The sequence below is a fragment of the Leucopleurus acutus genome (genome assembly GCF_964270905.1).
Source record: "Leucopleurus acutus genome assembly, chromosome: 12".
NCBI classification, from domain to species: domain Eukaryota; kingdom Metazoa; phylum Chordata; class Mammalia; order Artiodactyla; family Delphinidae; genus Leucopleurus; species Leucopleurus acutus.
Genome location: NC_139154.1, coordinates 40,101,958 through 40,119,591, shown reverse-complemented (window position 1 = coordinate 40,119,591; position 17,634 = coordinate 40,101,958).

Sequence of the window (17,634 nt, the reverse complement as noted above, 5' to 3'; positions counted from 1 at the left end):
GCTTTATTCCATTCATTCCATGTCTTCTACATTTGGGCCTAACCTATAGATTTATAGCAGTGGTCTTAAGTTGGGAATATTCACCACTATTGTTAGTGATGATACAAAAGAAATTATGATAGCAGAATTGGACCATATATGGCCCCTGTTCCTTTTCTTTGATGACTTTTCAGGTAGTCCTTTTTGCTAGGCTGTACTCTTTTTTAGTTGTGTGACTAGCCACTGCCAATATAATCATGGATTCATATTCTGGAACTTCTGTACTTTGGAGACCATCTGATCCTGAAGGGTCTTCAAAAGCCCTTCCTGCCTAAAGCAGATCTTAATGACTTGTTTCTCCCTTCAATCTCTATTTTCCTTATTATACTTCTTTTGAATTTTTACTTAAACTCAACAGAGAATCTTAGCATATAATTTAAGGGAAAAATAAATATAATGAATTCTGAGACAACCAACAAAAACCCACAGTCTTTACCAAAGTATTTTCACAGTGGAGTTTACATTTTTACCTACTGCCTGAAGGAGGAAAGAAACAGTTGGCTCTCTCAGTTTTTAGTGTTCTTATCATATTCCTCCTTTAAAGTTCATGTTACCATCCTAAGGAGGTTCAAGAAGAGAAAGAGTGACCATTGATGACCTTTGATTTTTTTCAGAACATAGGTTTAGCACCTGTACCATAGTCTCTAGGAGAGTGGATTGTACTGATTTTTTAAAAAGAAAGAAAATGCTCGGTAACCAGTAGTGGTGTTCAGTAGTGCCTGCAGGCTGAATTTCTTTTGATCTTATTCATTATTCATTTATCAGACACCTAGTGAGCACCTACTTTGTGTCAGGCAGTGTACTGAGCATTTTATATGCAATATTGTATTTAATAACAACTCTATGAAGTGTGAGATAGGTACTATTATAATCCATTTTACAGATGAGGAGGAAACTGACACAACATATGTATTAGTAACATCTCCAGATGCCTTCTTCAGTTGGCCTTAATTCCTCCTTTTTCTTTAGCCCATTCCAAATAATACTGTGATTCTCCCTCTGTAAATTACTACTTTTTTATCCACCTAATATAACTATGCAAGATAAGTGTTGTGTATACCGTGATCATCTTATTTCTCTTCAATAATCTCCCGTTTCCTCCTGAGAAAACTTCAAACCCTAAGTCACGTATTCAGAATCTTCCACTATGTGGCAGACTGCTACTTGGCTGCCTTAACCACAGAGCATCTATTTATTTTTTGGGTGGGGGGAAGCAGGAAGGAAACAGGCTCAGATAAAAGTCTACCTTTCCCAGCATTCCTGCCTTTTCATCTACTGCCTGAAGGAGAACAGAAACAGAAGCCTCCCTCATTTTTTTTCTGTCCTTACTATATATCTCCTTTAAGTCCATTTTAGCATCCTAAAGAGGGAGTGTTCAAGAAGAGGAAAAATGACCACTGATGATCTTAAATCCAGACATTACTGTCCAGTTCCTTATTTACAACTGCCTACAGAACATCTTCATGTGAATTTCTTACAGATACTTCAGATTCAAAGTGTACAAAATACTTATCTCCCCTTCCCCCCCCGACCCCCGACCTCCACTGATCTCCCTGTGCACCCTAGCGCTTTGAAGGTGCCCCCTATCAACCCAGTCCTCTAAATCAAACCTTGGGTATCACCTTCAGTTCCTCCATCTCTCTCATTCCCCATCAAATCATTACTTAAGTCCTATAAATCCCACTTTTTGAATGTCTCTCAAACTCATCCCTCACTGCCACTCTATTCAGCCTTTCGTCATCTCACTCCTGAGACTTGTTCTTTTTCATTCTCATAACTATTAAAAAAAAATAAAATCACATCACTCCCTTGAATAAAACCATTAAGTGGTTTCTCGCTTTATACAGTAAAAATAAAAATGCACAGCATACAAGACCCTGTATTTTCTAGCTCTTGCATACCCTTCCAACCTCATCTCCTGCTACATCTTTTCACTCTTCTTTGCTCCGTCATACTGTGGAGTTGTACTTCTCAGTACTTTTGCATTTGCTTCTCTCTTCTTGGGAAACTCTCTTTCCTTTGCCTGGAAGATTTCTATTAATCCATCAAGTTCAGCTAAAATATTATTTCCTGACAGAAGAATCTTTTATTTCCTAGCGCATAGCAGACAGTTTACAGGGTTGTTGTGAAGATGAACTGAGATAGCATATATGAGAATACAAACTATGAAGCTCTATTTAAACATAAGATACTGTGTAATAGCAATTTGTCTATTAATTATTAATACAGGTAGTGGTTGAGGCCATGAGACCAGATATGATTGACAAGGGGCAAGTATAGAGAGAAGGCATGAGAATGGTAAAACTAGGAATCAACTAAGTTTGGGAAAAGGAACTTGGGAGAGGTTATTGTGCACTTGTTATTATATATTTGTTTGCAAACTCCTGGAAAATAATAGCTGTTTTGCTCATTTTAGTATTTTTTTAAGCAGCACTTAGGATATTGCCTTTAAAAAAGTGTTTGTGGAACTAAAATAATGATTGTTAAGGGTTCTTATGTGTATCTAACCCAGCTAAAAGGGAATATGATCCATTGTTAATAAATAAAATATGTTTCAAATATATGCATGTTGGTTAAATTGCTTTAGAAAATATTAATAATTAAATTAATGATTATGAATTTATATGTAAATACATATTTGTGTCTGTCTGTCTATTTATCCATCCACCCATCCATCTAATTATTTGTTTTCATATTTGGGATCTGTAGTAGATACTTTTGGAGGAATATGCCTAGGCCACAAATAAACAGCTCCCTGGTCTCTCCTCTAGTCTGAAGAAATAGGTCCTTGGCTACTATCTGTTGCTTGTTTGGACATTAGAACCTAGGAACGTCAACTGGGTTTTTAATTTGAACCTGACATGGAGAGAGTTGTGTGCGTTTCTCCATGAGCCAGAAAATTTAATGTGTAAACTTTTCTCATCATGTTTAGCTTTGACCGTTTTCTCTGTGTACTGTGGAGAGTTGAATCTTTGATTTCCATAGCATTGATTTGGTTTTCTGTAGTGTTAATTCTGCTCTTTTATGTCCAGTACAGATTTTAATTCTGTTAATACATTTCATATGTTTTCTTTTTCAACTTTAGCATTTCCGCCTTCATCTCAGTTTGCTATCTCCCTGCTTTAGTTCCAGAGGCCATTTCTTTTATCTTTTCTGAAGCTGCAAAATAACTGTCTTCTGAAATTTTCTTCCCTTTCTTATTTTTTAGAAATAAAATTTTCCCATGAGTTTTTAGGGCAACGTCCTCTTTCCTGGCTTTGCATTTTCAGTGCAAAGGTACAATATTGTTTTGCTGTTTATCTCTCCTTGGTGAGCACCGTTTGATCTAAAATTTTCCAACAGAGTTGAGTTTATATTTACATTAGTTTCTCTCACTATTCAGTGGGTACTGGTAACTTCTCTCAGACCCAGCTTTAAAGGACAAGTAGATATGCCTAGCCATTAGTTCAGTCTACTTTCTTGTAGAAAGGCAAAATATAATTCCAATTTCTTTATTTTTGGTTAAAATTTTATGACTAGTACATCATATCTAATGTGATGAATTCTGAATCCACAGGAGACATACATGTCATAATTTTGAAATTATTTAGATTTGGTTAATTATTGAGAGGCTAGTAATTATTACACATTGAAAATCCTTTTTAATGTTCCATAAAATGTTGCAATATTTTTTAAAAAATTTATAAGCCAAAGAAAGGTAAGTTAACTCAGGATAGAAAAACAATCTTTCATAACTGTCTCCTATCATCATTTAGGTAAGATGTACTGGGTTGAATAGTATCCCCTCAAAATTCATGTCCATCCCAAACCTCAGATTGTGATGTTATTTAGAAATAGGTTCTTTACAGGTTAAGATGAGGTCATAATGGATTAGAGTGGGCCCTAAATCCAAAATAACTGGTGTCCTTATAAGAAGAGGAAAGACACAGAGACAGAGAGAGACACACAGAGAGAAAATGTCAGGTGACTATGGGGGCAGAGATTGGAGTTACACACAAGCCAAAGAATGGCAGGGGTTTCCAGCAACCACCAGAAGCTAGAAGAGAGGCATGAAGCAGATTCTTCCTCAGAGCCCACAGAAGGAACCAACCCTAGTGACAACTTGATTTTAGACTTCTGGCCTCCAGAATGGTGAAAGAATAAAATTTTGTTGTTTAAGTCACCCATTCTGTGGTATCTTGTTATAGCAGCCCTAGGAAATTAATAGAGAGGATAACTGCATTTGAATATAGTATTCAGCAGATAGGTCTACAGTAAAGAATATTCTGGCACTGAGATAATAGAAAGATAAAATTTTCTTTTCTACAAATAGACATCTCCCATCCCCCTCTTTTTTTTTTTTTTTTCTGTGAAAAATCACTGGATTTTGAATTAAGAGAGAGTGATTCAAGAACCAATTTTGCTACTTGGGAAAATCACTGAAGTTCCCTTCATAACTTGATTTCCTCATTTATAAAAATAGAGCTCTGTAGTTCAAAACTTCAAGATACTGGGCATCCACAAAATTCCAGACAGTACGTTAATAGTGCTGATTTACATCTAAGATAGTGTTGAGCCAGTTTTTTCCAACTGAAAACCAAATTAAATTCATGGTTTTGAGTTCACTTAAAATAATTTCCTTAGAGACCTTTCATACATTGTTGATGAAAATCAGATTAGGGACAGAGATCACAGTACCACTGCTAGACCTAGAACAAGTTGGTTTAAGATTTCTCAGGCTAGTTTATAGATGTTCTAATAAAACTGAGTATTAATAACACTGTAATGTTAAACAATATTTTGAAATTAGACTTATATAAATAACACTTTGCCAATATAATGTTTTTGAATAGACTTTACTTTTTAGAGCAATGTTAAGTTCACAGTACATATAATGTTTTTAGAAACATTCATTGACGATAGACCTTATTGGTTCTGATTGTGTAGATTGTAATATAGTATTAGAAGTTCAAGCATGTTGATTTTGGATTGGATAAAAAATAAGACTAAATAAGAGACTAATTGTATTGCTTCTTAATATAATGTAGACCCTTAACATTCCTGAGGGATGTGTCCTAAGACCTTCCTGACTTCCTATTATATGAATATCACTCTAGGATAAAATTGCTTGGTTGGTAAAGTAAGCCATATTGCCTATTTATAGAATATTAAGTGAGACAGTAAATTAAATAAGCACAGCAAAGCTAGGTTGAGGTGCAGGCACTGGGTGGTCATTTGACCAGATTTATTAATTTAGTTATCAATTACAACCACCAGCTTCATAGTCATATAAGGTTTATATTTGAGCTTTAGCAAATGTCATATTACTGTCATTATAACCTTCAGAGTCATTCACAAACAGATACAGCCCAAAGATTAAATCTATAAAGGCCACATTTTATTAAAATCCTGCTACCTGGAAACATTAAAATGTTCATACATCATTGTATTCCTTGAAAAATAAGTGATTGACATTTGAGATCATGGCCATTTTGAAAGCAATTTGAATCCAATGGATGAGGATTGGTTTCGAAACAGCTAAAATTTACTCTTTGGCTTTTATGAATTCAACAGGCATTTTTAAAGATAAGGTTTTCTAAATACTTCTAAATAGATTGAAGCTCTTTCTCTTTAGGAGCTAATAAATCTATTAATCTATGAGAATGGACCTTTAATGATATTACTTATGCTTGGACTCTTTCTATCCTAAAAGCTGTGTGAACGATTTTCCACTTAGGCCAGGAGGAAAGAATACAGTAACCCAACTCTATTTATGTCTTTAGAAACTACCAGCGTTCATCTGAGTAGTCTGTATCTCTCGAGCAGCTGTTAAAATAACTTGTAGGATCACCTTAAACCTAATTAAGAAAGCCTTCTTCAGGAACATTAAGGCAGTTACGACACAATGTCCCTGCTGCTGTCAGGTGAGTATGCTTTCTACTCATTTCTCTGAATATTTCTTTCCTGCTTCTCCCATAGGAAGGATCACACTGTTTCTTGGTGATGCATTTTATTCAAAAATAGCATAAATGAATAGAAAGATGAATCTCTTCAGATTGATGACAAAATATTTTTCCATCAGAAAATTGTCCTCTTTGGTAGTTACGGTGATACTCTTCTGTGGGGTGAACTGGAGCTGAGGCAAGTAACAGGCTGTGGTAGTAGTTTCTGACCGGATCCTAGGTCTGGAATTAGAGTAGAATACAGTCATCCCTTGGTATCTATGGAGGACTGGTTCCAGGACCCCCTTGGATATTAAAATTCATGGATGCTCAAGTCCCTGATATGAAATGGCTTAGTATTTGCATATACCCTATGCATATTCTCCCATATAATTTAAATCAGCTCTAGACTACTTTAAATTCTGAATACAATGTAAATACTATGTAAATAGTTGTAAATACAGTGTAAGTGCTATGTACATAGTTGCCTGTTCGGCTTTTTGGAACTTTCTGGAATTCCCCCCCCCAATATTTTTGATCCTCAGTTGGTTGAAGCTGTAGATGTGGAACCCATAGATACTAAGGGCCCACTGTAGAATCTTTTAAATGAGCCTGAGCAGGGCAAGATCTTCTCAAACAAAGATCTCCTGACTCACCAATTTGTACCACCGAATGAGGAATTTTAGAATGGTTTGGCAGATTTCCACCAAAGAGTCAGATTACAGGGCATTGCTGAATTTGGTTAGCTGTAACATTTCCTACTTATTCTTCAAGTTCTTGTTCAAATACCGTGAAGACTTCCCTGATTATCTATTCCAGAGTGATAGTTCTTCTTTTCAGTTTTCATTAGACTTAAGATGCATGGAATAATCAATGAAATACCACCAAGACACATAGTTTTCCTTTTAGATTTTAATATCCAACTATATTTTAAAGCTACTTAGTGCAGAAGCTGTGTCTTGTATTTCTACTTTGATTCATTCAAAATGCCAAATTCCTGATTCATAATAAAGCTTGGCAATTATTTGGTGGGTTAATTTCCTCTGTCTCTTTAGTGTTCATTCTCAGTGGGTTATTTTCCTGTGCTTTTACTATCTAGAAGAATTAAAATTCAGTTGAGCATTCTGATAATTGGAAAGATTATTTTTATAACAATAATGATTCTGTTTCATAATTGGTATAGTAAGTGTGATACATAATTTTCTGTTTACAGAACCCCAAATAATGAAAAACAGTTGTTTTTATACTGATTTTAAGAGAAAACTTAACATCTTCCAGCAGGTGATTATATTTCTTATTATTCAATATAGGTTTGTACCATATGTAGTAGAATATATTATAAAGGAATTTAAACAAGAAGTGACTTAGGGCTTGAATTAGTTTCTGTGAATGCCATGTGATTAGATTTATGAAAGAAAGAGGACATTATATTTGACAAAAGGGAGTTTCTAGATTTATTTGACTGGGCAATAGTGTTTACAATTGACATTGGACACTGGAACCAAACCTTCTTTTAGCAACCAGTATAATCATTTGCAAGCCAAGAAAATGTTTATATTCTTCCTTACGTATTGATAGATGTCTCTTCCTCCTCCTTCCCCCTCCCCCTCCTCCCCCTCCTCCTCCTCCCTACATCCTCCCTGTCCTCCCCCTCCCCTCGTCCTCCCCTCCCCTCCCCTCCCCCTCCCCTCCCCTCCCCCCTCCCCCTCCCCTCCCCCTCCCCTCCCCTCCCCTCCCCTCCCCCTCCCCCTCCTCCTCCTCCTTTTCCTCCTTCTTCTTCCTCCTGCCAAATGAAAGTTGTACTAGACTATTTTTTTCTCTGATTGTTCCTTGGACCTGATCATAGCTTTTCAAGGCCTTTGTAAAAGTTTAAATGGTTTTCCCTTTTATACTTTCTGAAGGAAATGTCATATATTTTAATATTTTGCAAGTGATTATCTATATGTAGGTTACAGTTGTTGATCTAAACCAAATAGACAGCCAGTTATTTTTCCAGCAAAGATGGGTTTATTCAGGATCTACAGAGAATTGCAATTGAGAATTGCAGTTGAGCCATGGTGAGCCACGGTGCAAGTGCTTGCACAAGCCAGGGGGAGGAGAACTCTTTTATAGAGGGGAAAAGTTGGGAGGGCTACAGTAAACAGAGTCCATGGCTTTTCATTGGCTGAGTTGTTGCCAGGAAAGAAGAGGAGGAGTTTTTCTTCTTCCTGTTGGGCTCTGCTGTTGTCATATGGTGTGAGAATTCCCCCTTCAGGTCTCCTGAGTCTATTTAATTTAGGTTTCTGTTTATTAATTTTTCATATTTTTCCCTTTTAATCAAGATTTTTCTCTAAAAGCATTACTGATCAAGAGTCAGGTTTTCCAGTTTCAGTGGCTTTTTGTCCCTCAACGCCAGGAAGGGCCTTTCCTGAGTGTTCTGTGTCTTGTCAGAGGGACAGCTGGGAAACATATTGAAGTCACATCTGAGTAACAAGGAGGGGTAGGAGGGACAACCTCTCAGGCACTTTTTATCGAAAGTCCATATGTTATCAAGAACATAGGCATTGGAGAGCATCTGAAGTGTTATATTATCATCAAAGGTTTGGTGACAAAATTCTAAAAGGCATGGTTCAGATATCTTGGGAAATCTGTCTCATCAGATGTTATCTAGTTTATTTCTGGAAAATCTTTACTTTTAGATGATGTGCAGATCCAGGTAGATTTCAGCACTTTCTTTAGGTGTGTCATATAAATCCAAGAATCTATTCCTTGGAGTTTGGTAGCACAAGGGATGATTAGCAGTACCTGATGGGAGCCTTTTCAGCAAGGTTGAAGAAAGTTCTTCTGGAGGTGTCTTTTCTAGTAGATGAAATTTCCAGTGGGTCAAAAGAAGCAGCAGCCACGTGCATTGGGCATACTGTGACTATCTTAAAGGGTGAGTGTTTATGAGTTCCAACAGTGGTGGATCTGAGATTTAGAAGGACGAGTGGAAATGCTTCTGGCCGGGGTATTAGGAGGGCCTCTACAAATTTTGCCAATGGTGTCTTAATGCTGTCAATTTATTCAACTAAGAGGATTTAGGGTGTTAAGTGCAATAAAATACTGTAAAACTGGCCAAACAGTGAAGACTTATCAAAGCACCTGACCAGGAAACTGGATTCCTCGATTATTATGAAGTTCAAGAGGAATTCCCCAAGCAGGGATAATTTTTTCCAGAACTTTATCCACAGAAGAGGCAGTAGCCTGTCTGCAAGGGAAGGCTTCAGTCCAGCATGAAAACATACGCACTGTGATTAAAATACGTTTATATCCATGGAATGGAGGAAGTTGTATGAAATCCATTTGCTAGCCCTCTAATGGTCTATTAGGCAGTTTAAAATTTTCAGAAAGTTCTCTAGAATTAGAACCAGAACACCAGCCCACTAACTTATTGTACAATCAGGCTTGGGCAATTGCTAGTGATGACAAATTAAAATTATAATGGAGTAATCATAGTTCAGGCATACAAAAATGGATTTGGACAGCCATTGAGCGCCTGGTCTCAGGCACCATTAAGAACTTGAACTTTCTGTGAACTATACCTAACCCAAGGTTTTTTTGTTTTGTTTTGTTTTGCTTTTTAACATCTTTATTGGGGTATAATTGCTTTACAGTGGTGTGTTAGTTTCTGCTTTATAACAAAGTGAATCAGTTATACATATACATATGTTCCCATATCTCTTCCCTCTTGCGTCTCCCTCCCTCCCACCCTCCCTATCCCACCCCTCCAGGCGGTCACAAAGCACCGAGCTGATCTCCCTGTGCTAGGCGGCTGCTTCCCACTAGCTATCTACCTTACGTTTGGTAGTGTATATATGTCCATGCCTCTCTCTCGCTTTGTCACAGCTCACCCTTCCCCCTCCCCATATCCTCAAGTCTGTTCTCTAGTAGGTCTGTGGCTTTATTCCTGTCTTACCCCTAGGTTCTTCATGACATTTTTTTTTCTTAAATTCCATATATATGTGTTAGCATACGGTATTTGTCTTTCTCTTTCTGACTTACTTCACTCTGTATGACAGACTCTAGGTCTATCTACCTCATTACAAATAACTCAATTTCGTTTCTTTTTATGGCTGAGTAATATTCCATTGTTTTTAAAACATCTGCTAGCTGCAACATTGTGTTTCAAGGTTGTTCTCCCTTCTAACTATGCAACCATTTCAGAGCCCAACCAATCCTTACTTAACAAGTACCCTTCTTGCCAGCTCCAATTACAATTCTTGATAAACAATTCATATAACTAACTGTAACCTTGTGGTTCTTGCCTTTATAATCCTCCCCCATTTCGACAGTTCAAGTGCTTCTTCAGTCTGTGTCTCCCGGGCTGCTGTCCTAACAAACCCCAAATAAGCCCCTTTTTATTTTAATCAGGTCTCTGTTTCTCAAATTTTGGTTAATACTAGATGACTTTGTTGGGCAATTCCTAGGGCTTTTCCAATGCCTGTTGATTGGAACAAAACATTGGCTCCCACACAAAATATCTGATGAACCTGTTCATGACTATTACAATCAAATTCAGATTTTTTAAAAGAAAGTTCTGGTTTTCCTTCAGATGTTGATTCCACTCAGTAGCTTTTAACTGTTTATTAGTGGACTGAACCAGGCCCTTCCCCTTCCAGTAAAAAGGACCAGGGTGGGATGGGAAACATGTCCACTCCAGATTTAATCTGTCAAACCTGCTCTAACACTCTAGATGAGTCACCTAAAAGGAAGATTGCCAGAATTTTTAATCTTCAACTCCAGCAAATGAAGGCCCCTAAATGAAACCAAAACCCTCCTAGTTTCTGCTCTTTGCTGCTGTTGAGCTCCATTTCTTTTTCCAACCAGAAGTCTAGTGCAATAACATTTAGCAATTTCTTCAATGCAATATACTTAAACCAAACTCCTAGCCTTCACTCTTGTGATATATCGTCAAACAAGTTACAGCCTCTCCCCGTTCTCTCTTCTTCTAATGGTGTCTCTTTTCCTAATCATCTAAACTTGAAACTTTGGACTCATTGCTGACTCATTACCTCCACAAGAGCACAACAGTAATTAAATTCTAATCATATTTAAAAAAAAATATTATTCCCACTTTTTTCCTTCTCATTCCTATGGTTGATGCTCAAATACAGATCCTTAATATTTCTAGGTGTATGGCAATAGCCTCTCAACTAATTTCTGCTAGGGACAGCATTCTCTCCCACTCGTCTCTAGTTCATCCTAAATGCAGCCATTAGGTGAATTTTTCTGAAAGCCTATTTTAAATACCTCTTTCTCCTGAAGCAAACTCACAAATATAGTCTTTCCTATAGCATGAAGTTCACACTTTCTTTTAAGCCTGGCATTCAAGGTTCTGAACACCCTGACCTCAAGTCTCTTTCCTATCTTCTTTTTCCCCCTTACAAAACCACTCTCTCTCAAAAACACCTGTTTGCTCACTATTGCTCAATTATATCTTACACTTTTATTTATGCCTTTGTTCATGCTCTTGTTCTCATCTGGAATATATTTTACTATCCTGTTTATATCCAAATCATAAATATTCTCTATGATGCCTTATACCCATTCTAATCCTTAATAATTCAATTCTTTTAAACCACAGTATATATTATTTATATAATCTATTTATAATTCCATATAAAAAATTTTAAACCTTTACGTTGTTATTAAATTTTTTTATTATTAATGCCTTGTCTCTGTGTCATAACTTCTTTGTATGACACCTGGCACAATATTGGATATATAATAGATACTCAGTATTTAATGTCTGTTCCATTGAGTAAAAACTGGTTCCCAGAGTAAATACCTTTGAGTCCTTAGGAATGAGGTCTTATTTGGCTGTATTTAGGAAAACCATTAAAAAAACTCTAAATGATAACAATTGATGAAGAGAAAATCAGGTATAGTCACAAAAGTGCTAAGCTAATTATTCTTAACTAAGGATTAATAAATAAACATATGTTATAGACACTTTAAAAAGCAGACTTAATAGTGTATTTGAAAAACAGAGTGATAGCTATATATCAGTGAAGATATATGGAAATATCCAATGGTATATATTTTAGTCTCTTTTCCTTTTATATTAAATCTAGAGAGAAAATGAAAAAGAATTATTTCCCACGGAGCTCTCTGTGAAACAGAGGGGAAAAAACGAGCAATTTGACAAATCAGTGAAAATCTAGAAGTTGGGAAATCCTCTTAAATGATTCTTTAAAGGGTTATCTAAGGATTCTTATTCTAGAATGGTTAAAGAAGTGAATGGGTTACTGTTAATATCTATAATGCTTATATAGAATTTGTCATGTGTAAGGCACTGTTCTATGTGTTTTACATATAGAATATAAAATCCTACACATATAGAATCATAAAATCCTACAACCACCACAAGGGGCAAGTACTATTACTAATATTCTCATCTTACAGTTGAAGAAATTGAGGCACAGAGGGTTAAGGAGTTTACCCCAAGGTCAAACATACCCCAAGGTCAAACAGATAGTAAGTTATGGTACCAGGATTCAAATCTAGGCAGTTTACTTCCAGAACCAACACTTTTTTCTTTCTTTCTTGTTTTTTCTTTTTGCGTTACGCGGGCCTCTCACTGTTGTGGCCTCTCCCGTTGCGGAGCACAGGCTCCGGATGCGCAGGCTCAGCGGCCATGGCTCACGGGCCCAGCCGCTCCACGGCATGTGGGATCTTCCCGGACCGGGGCACGAACCCGTGTCCCCTGCATCGGCAGGCAGACTCTCAACCACTGCGCCACCAGGGAAGCCCCTGTCTTTTTTTAAAAAAATAGAAATAAGACATACATACAGAAAAATATCATTCATAAATGTACAACACAATGAATTATCACAAAATGAACAAACTTCCCAGGTAAAGAAGTAGAGGACTGAAGCATGAGGAGGACTTCTGGGGTAGAGAGTCTATAATCGTATGTTCTTAACTACTCTCTATATCGCCTCTCAATAGATTTCTGGACATTACTCTCCACCTTAAAGTTCTTAACTATGATTTCAGTTGAAGTTGATTTAAATTTATAGTGATCATTCTTAAAAAGCAATAGAAAATAACAAAAACAACAAAAACACAAAAAAGCCTGAAATTTGATGTTATTTTCTTGCCAGAGTTTGAATACTTTTTAAAAAATTAATAAAGCCAAAAATCATTTTGTAATTCTACTGAATCTCTGGCAAAGTAAAGGCACACTTCTGAGCAGCACAGTTAATGCAGTTTTGACTATGTGCAAACCCTAATGCTCTTTTTGTAGGTCTGTACTAAAGGACGGGGCTGCAGGAAGGGTTAATGGTGAATGATGTCACAGTTCTGTTTCTAGTCTTCTATTTGTCAGCCCCCAGTATCAAACTATCCTGCAGACCCTTGAGCTATTCCTTTTGGAGTTTAAACTGACAAGAGTCTCTTTCTATTTTGAATTTCCTGACAAAGTTTGACCTTGTATCAATACTTCATGGATACGTAATTATGGTTTGAGACAATTAGTTTATAGATCAAATCCAATGGAAGAGGTCTTTTCTTCAATGGCATGCAGAAGTTAAAATATTATCTTTTTTGAAAAAATTATTATTACCAGAGAGGAGTTTGGAGAGTAAAATGTGGAGAAGATGGTACAGCTATTACATTGCTATGCAAGTAGAAGGCGATTCAACAGGGAGACACATATATTTAAGTATTCATGACTACAAGAAGAGGATGGCATTCAGTACAGTGTTGAGCACATATTCTGTACTAAATATTGTTTGAATTGAAATAAGGTTTTTTTGTGTTTGTTTTCACCCAGCAGAGATTTTATAAGCTAAAACCAAAGGAAACCTCTGTGCCTTTTTGTACATTATTATTGAACATTAAATTGTTACAAAACATAGATGGTCATAGATCATATTAAACTAAATTTCTATTTACAATCCTTTGATTCATTATATTATTTTTGTATTGGAGAACACACATACTTATTTTTTCCTAATTAGAGCTTGGAAATATATGGTCACACTGCTTCTGCTTCAGCTTCTCCTTCTCACCTTTTAGTTTTTCACATATAAAAAAAGGATCATCCCAATCATGATTACTGTGGTTCTGTCTTTGCTTAGCTAACTATTATGTACCAAGCCCAGCCCCTGCCCTGTTTCTCTATTTTCTGAAAAGATGGCATTGTTACTGTAACCAGTAGCCCATATCCTGTATCTATGTTTTTCCAGGTTATTGTCCAAGATCTGAAGTACGTAACTTTTAAGAGAGTCACCTCTAGAGTCCCTCTGAGTGGTCTCCAGAAATCATGGGCTTAGCTTTTGGAAGCTGATATATAACTGTAGTAAGTGGGTGATTAGCACGACTGGCCTCAGGCAAAGTTGTAAAACAAGTGACATTTTGCAACTTTCCTTTCCATTCATAATTAAGTACCATGTAAAACAAATACAGTCAGTCCCCTACATGTGAACCTTCAAGTTGCGAGCTTTCAAAGATGCGAATGTGCGTTCGCATGCCTAATCACGTAAGTTAGCTCACGTGTCTGGCGTACATCGTCACGTGCGTGCATCCTCTACAAGTTGTTGTGCTTTTGTGTACTTTCCTGTATAGTACTGCACAGAGTACAGTAAGACAGTATCTTTATATCAAGCCCAGGATGTCCGGAAGTAAGCATAAAAGCAGCAGTGATATAGCTGGTACTGCTAAGAAGCACCAGCTGTCGTACAGTAGTGTACTACTGTACTTTTCAAGGTACTGTACTGTAAAGATTAAAAATGTTTTCTTTATTTTTTGTGTTTGTTTTCTATGTAGGATTTGTGTGAAAAGTATTATAAACCTATTACAGTACGGTACTCTATAGCTGACTGTGTTAGTTGGGTACCTAGGCTAACTTTGTTGAACTTACGAACAAATTGGACTTACGAAAGCACTGTCGAAACAGAACTTGTTTGTAGGTAGGGGACTTACTGTATTATGTGTATAATGCATATGCGTCAGATAACATTACAAAACTAAACATGTATTCTTGCCCTACTTTGTTTCTCATAGGGTATAGTTATCTATGAGAAACTTTTAAAAATGAGGAAGGTTGCTCTTTAATAGAATTGTGTGACAACATACTGCCATGGGCGACTAACTGCCTCTCCCCATGTCCTCAGCTTACATTTCCTCCCCACTTTCTGTGATTCTTGGCTCTCTTTTTCAAGACTCCTTCAAAAAACTGCTCAAGGGAGTCATGGCCTTGGTCACATTTTTATATAATTAATTCTCTTATAAGATCCACTAATGTATAGAACATGCTGAACCCAGTTATGAAGAGCGTGCTCAACTGATTCATTACAAATGGAGAAATTCTGGGGCATGTATTACATTCATAATAGGTACGTTACTGTATTATAGACTGTATTTAGATTTGGTTTTTAAAAATATCACTCAGTTTCTTCTAGATCCTAGTTGTTTTATATCCTGACTGGGTAGCTCTTCCTGTAGCCAGACCCCTTGGGTTAATGACTTTCCTAATTAGTTCATCTTTACTTCTATATCTCAGTCCAATGCTAGAGCTATTTCTATACTTCCTGAATCTCTGAGAAAGCAGAGCTCTGTTTTTTTGGACCTTAGGTCATTTCTTGTTTTCTAGTTGAAACAGAATCTAGGCCCTCTAAATTCTGTTTTTCTAGGCCCAGTTCAATTCTTCCCTTTGTAAAGCCTCTTGCCTTTCTATCTAGAACTCATTTCCTCCTTCACTGAATTCCTTATAGTATCTATTTCTTAATACTGCTTATTTGATATATCACTCACTTGGTATCTATTCAACACAATAATTAGAAAAATATTATTATCCATTGTATGGTAGGTCCCATGCCATACACTGGAAACACAAAGTTCAACAAGGTAACTGTTCTAAGTGTCAAGGAGCTAATAATTTAGTGGAGTAGATTGTATATACACAACCAACCATTACGTAATTTTATAAGTATTACAATAGAAGTCTGAAATGGTGGGGATATGGATAAAAATTGAGTAGTATGGAGAAGAAAGGGAATTTTATAAAAAATTACAGCTCATAGGAATGGAATGAATGAATGTATCCTTCAAGAATAAGCTTTTGGGCACCATTTCTTCCTGAGTACCTTCCCTAAGCTTCCAGACTAGGTTTGGTCCTCTTTCTTCAGTGCTTGGATATTCCTCTACTGTAGTACTTATCCTATTATATTGTAATAAACTCTATATGTCTGTTTCTCCTACTATCCTGTAAATTTCTTGAAAAAAGACTGTCAATTTTGAATATCTAATAGCCAACACAGTGCCTGGTACATAACAGATAATCAATAAATGTCTTAAAAACTGAACAACGGAAAGAAAACATGAGTATCTGGGGAACTGTAAGCAATTTGGTGAGGTAGAGTGTGAGAGGCATGGGAGAAGGGAAAGAAGTTGCTGGAGATCAGGCTAGAAAATAGACTAGCACAAAGCTGTGAATGACCTGATTAACTAGGCTACATAATGGGCCATGTAGTGTTAGTTTTATATGCATATTTATCTTTTAATATGCATATTTCTGGCCAGAAGGCATTTTTTATTTTTTTTATTTTTTTATTTTTTTTTTCAGAATGCATTTTTTAGAGACAAAGATTACATTTTCTATGTCACAGCATTTACTTCAGTACGAGGCATACTTTCTTGCAGATAATAGATATTCATTCAGCAAGTCAAAGGATAATTAAATCATCAGATAAGAGCATTTACTTAAGGTACTTTGAAAAATGTTATTATTTAGCTGTCAATGATTATTGATTGACAGTAAGCAGTGACTACACTCTGCCGTAAATAAGGATAGAAGAAGGATTCTTTTGATCCATTATTTTCCTCTGAACTGAACCTGTTGCCATTCTGAAATCATAGAGCCATAAGCAAACTTAATATATTGAAAAGTACAGTTACTTTTTTGTATTTGGCAAATTTGGGGGCTCTTCACTCATGAAAAAGGATCAAATGAGGTGAAAACAAATTAACATAGTTTTTTTGTTTGTTTGTTTTGTTTTGTTGTAATAAAGTTTTCACACTGTGTCTTGGCACCAATATAGAGTCTGTCAAATTTCCTCTCTTTGACCTTAGCCAGACAAGAAAGAAAAAACTGCCTGGTTTGCTAAGGCTACAATTCTGTAGTGAGAATTGATTTATACAGTAATGTTTCTAAAGTACTGTGAAATAGAGTTTGATTCAATACTATGCTTGTAACTGTTTAACAACTGGCTTTCTAGAAAGAAAAAAAAGAACTCCCTAATTTGTAGTGTTTGCTGATTTTAGCAATTTAAATAGAAATACTTCTATCATGGCCTACTCCAAGCTACCCACAGAAAATGACTGACATTTGGGGTTGGGAAGAGATACTAGTGTTCAATTCATTAAACTGTAGGAGCCAGTCTAACCTTGCTAGTGTGATGTTAATAATAACTATCATAACTTAAGAAATGTTTAATGAATATCTATTTACACAGCCAACTCTCTTCTAAATGCCTTACATGGTGTATTTCATTTAGATCACACAACAGCCTATGAGGTAGGTTCTACTTTATAATTCCCATTTATAGGAATCTGTGTCTCAGAAGGGTTAAGTAATTCGCTCACATTACACAGCTAGGAAGAAGTGGACCATAGCTTCAAACATAGACAATTTGACTCCAGAACCTACTCA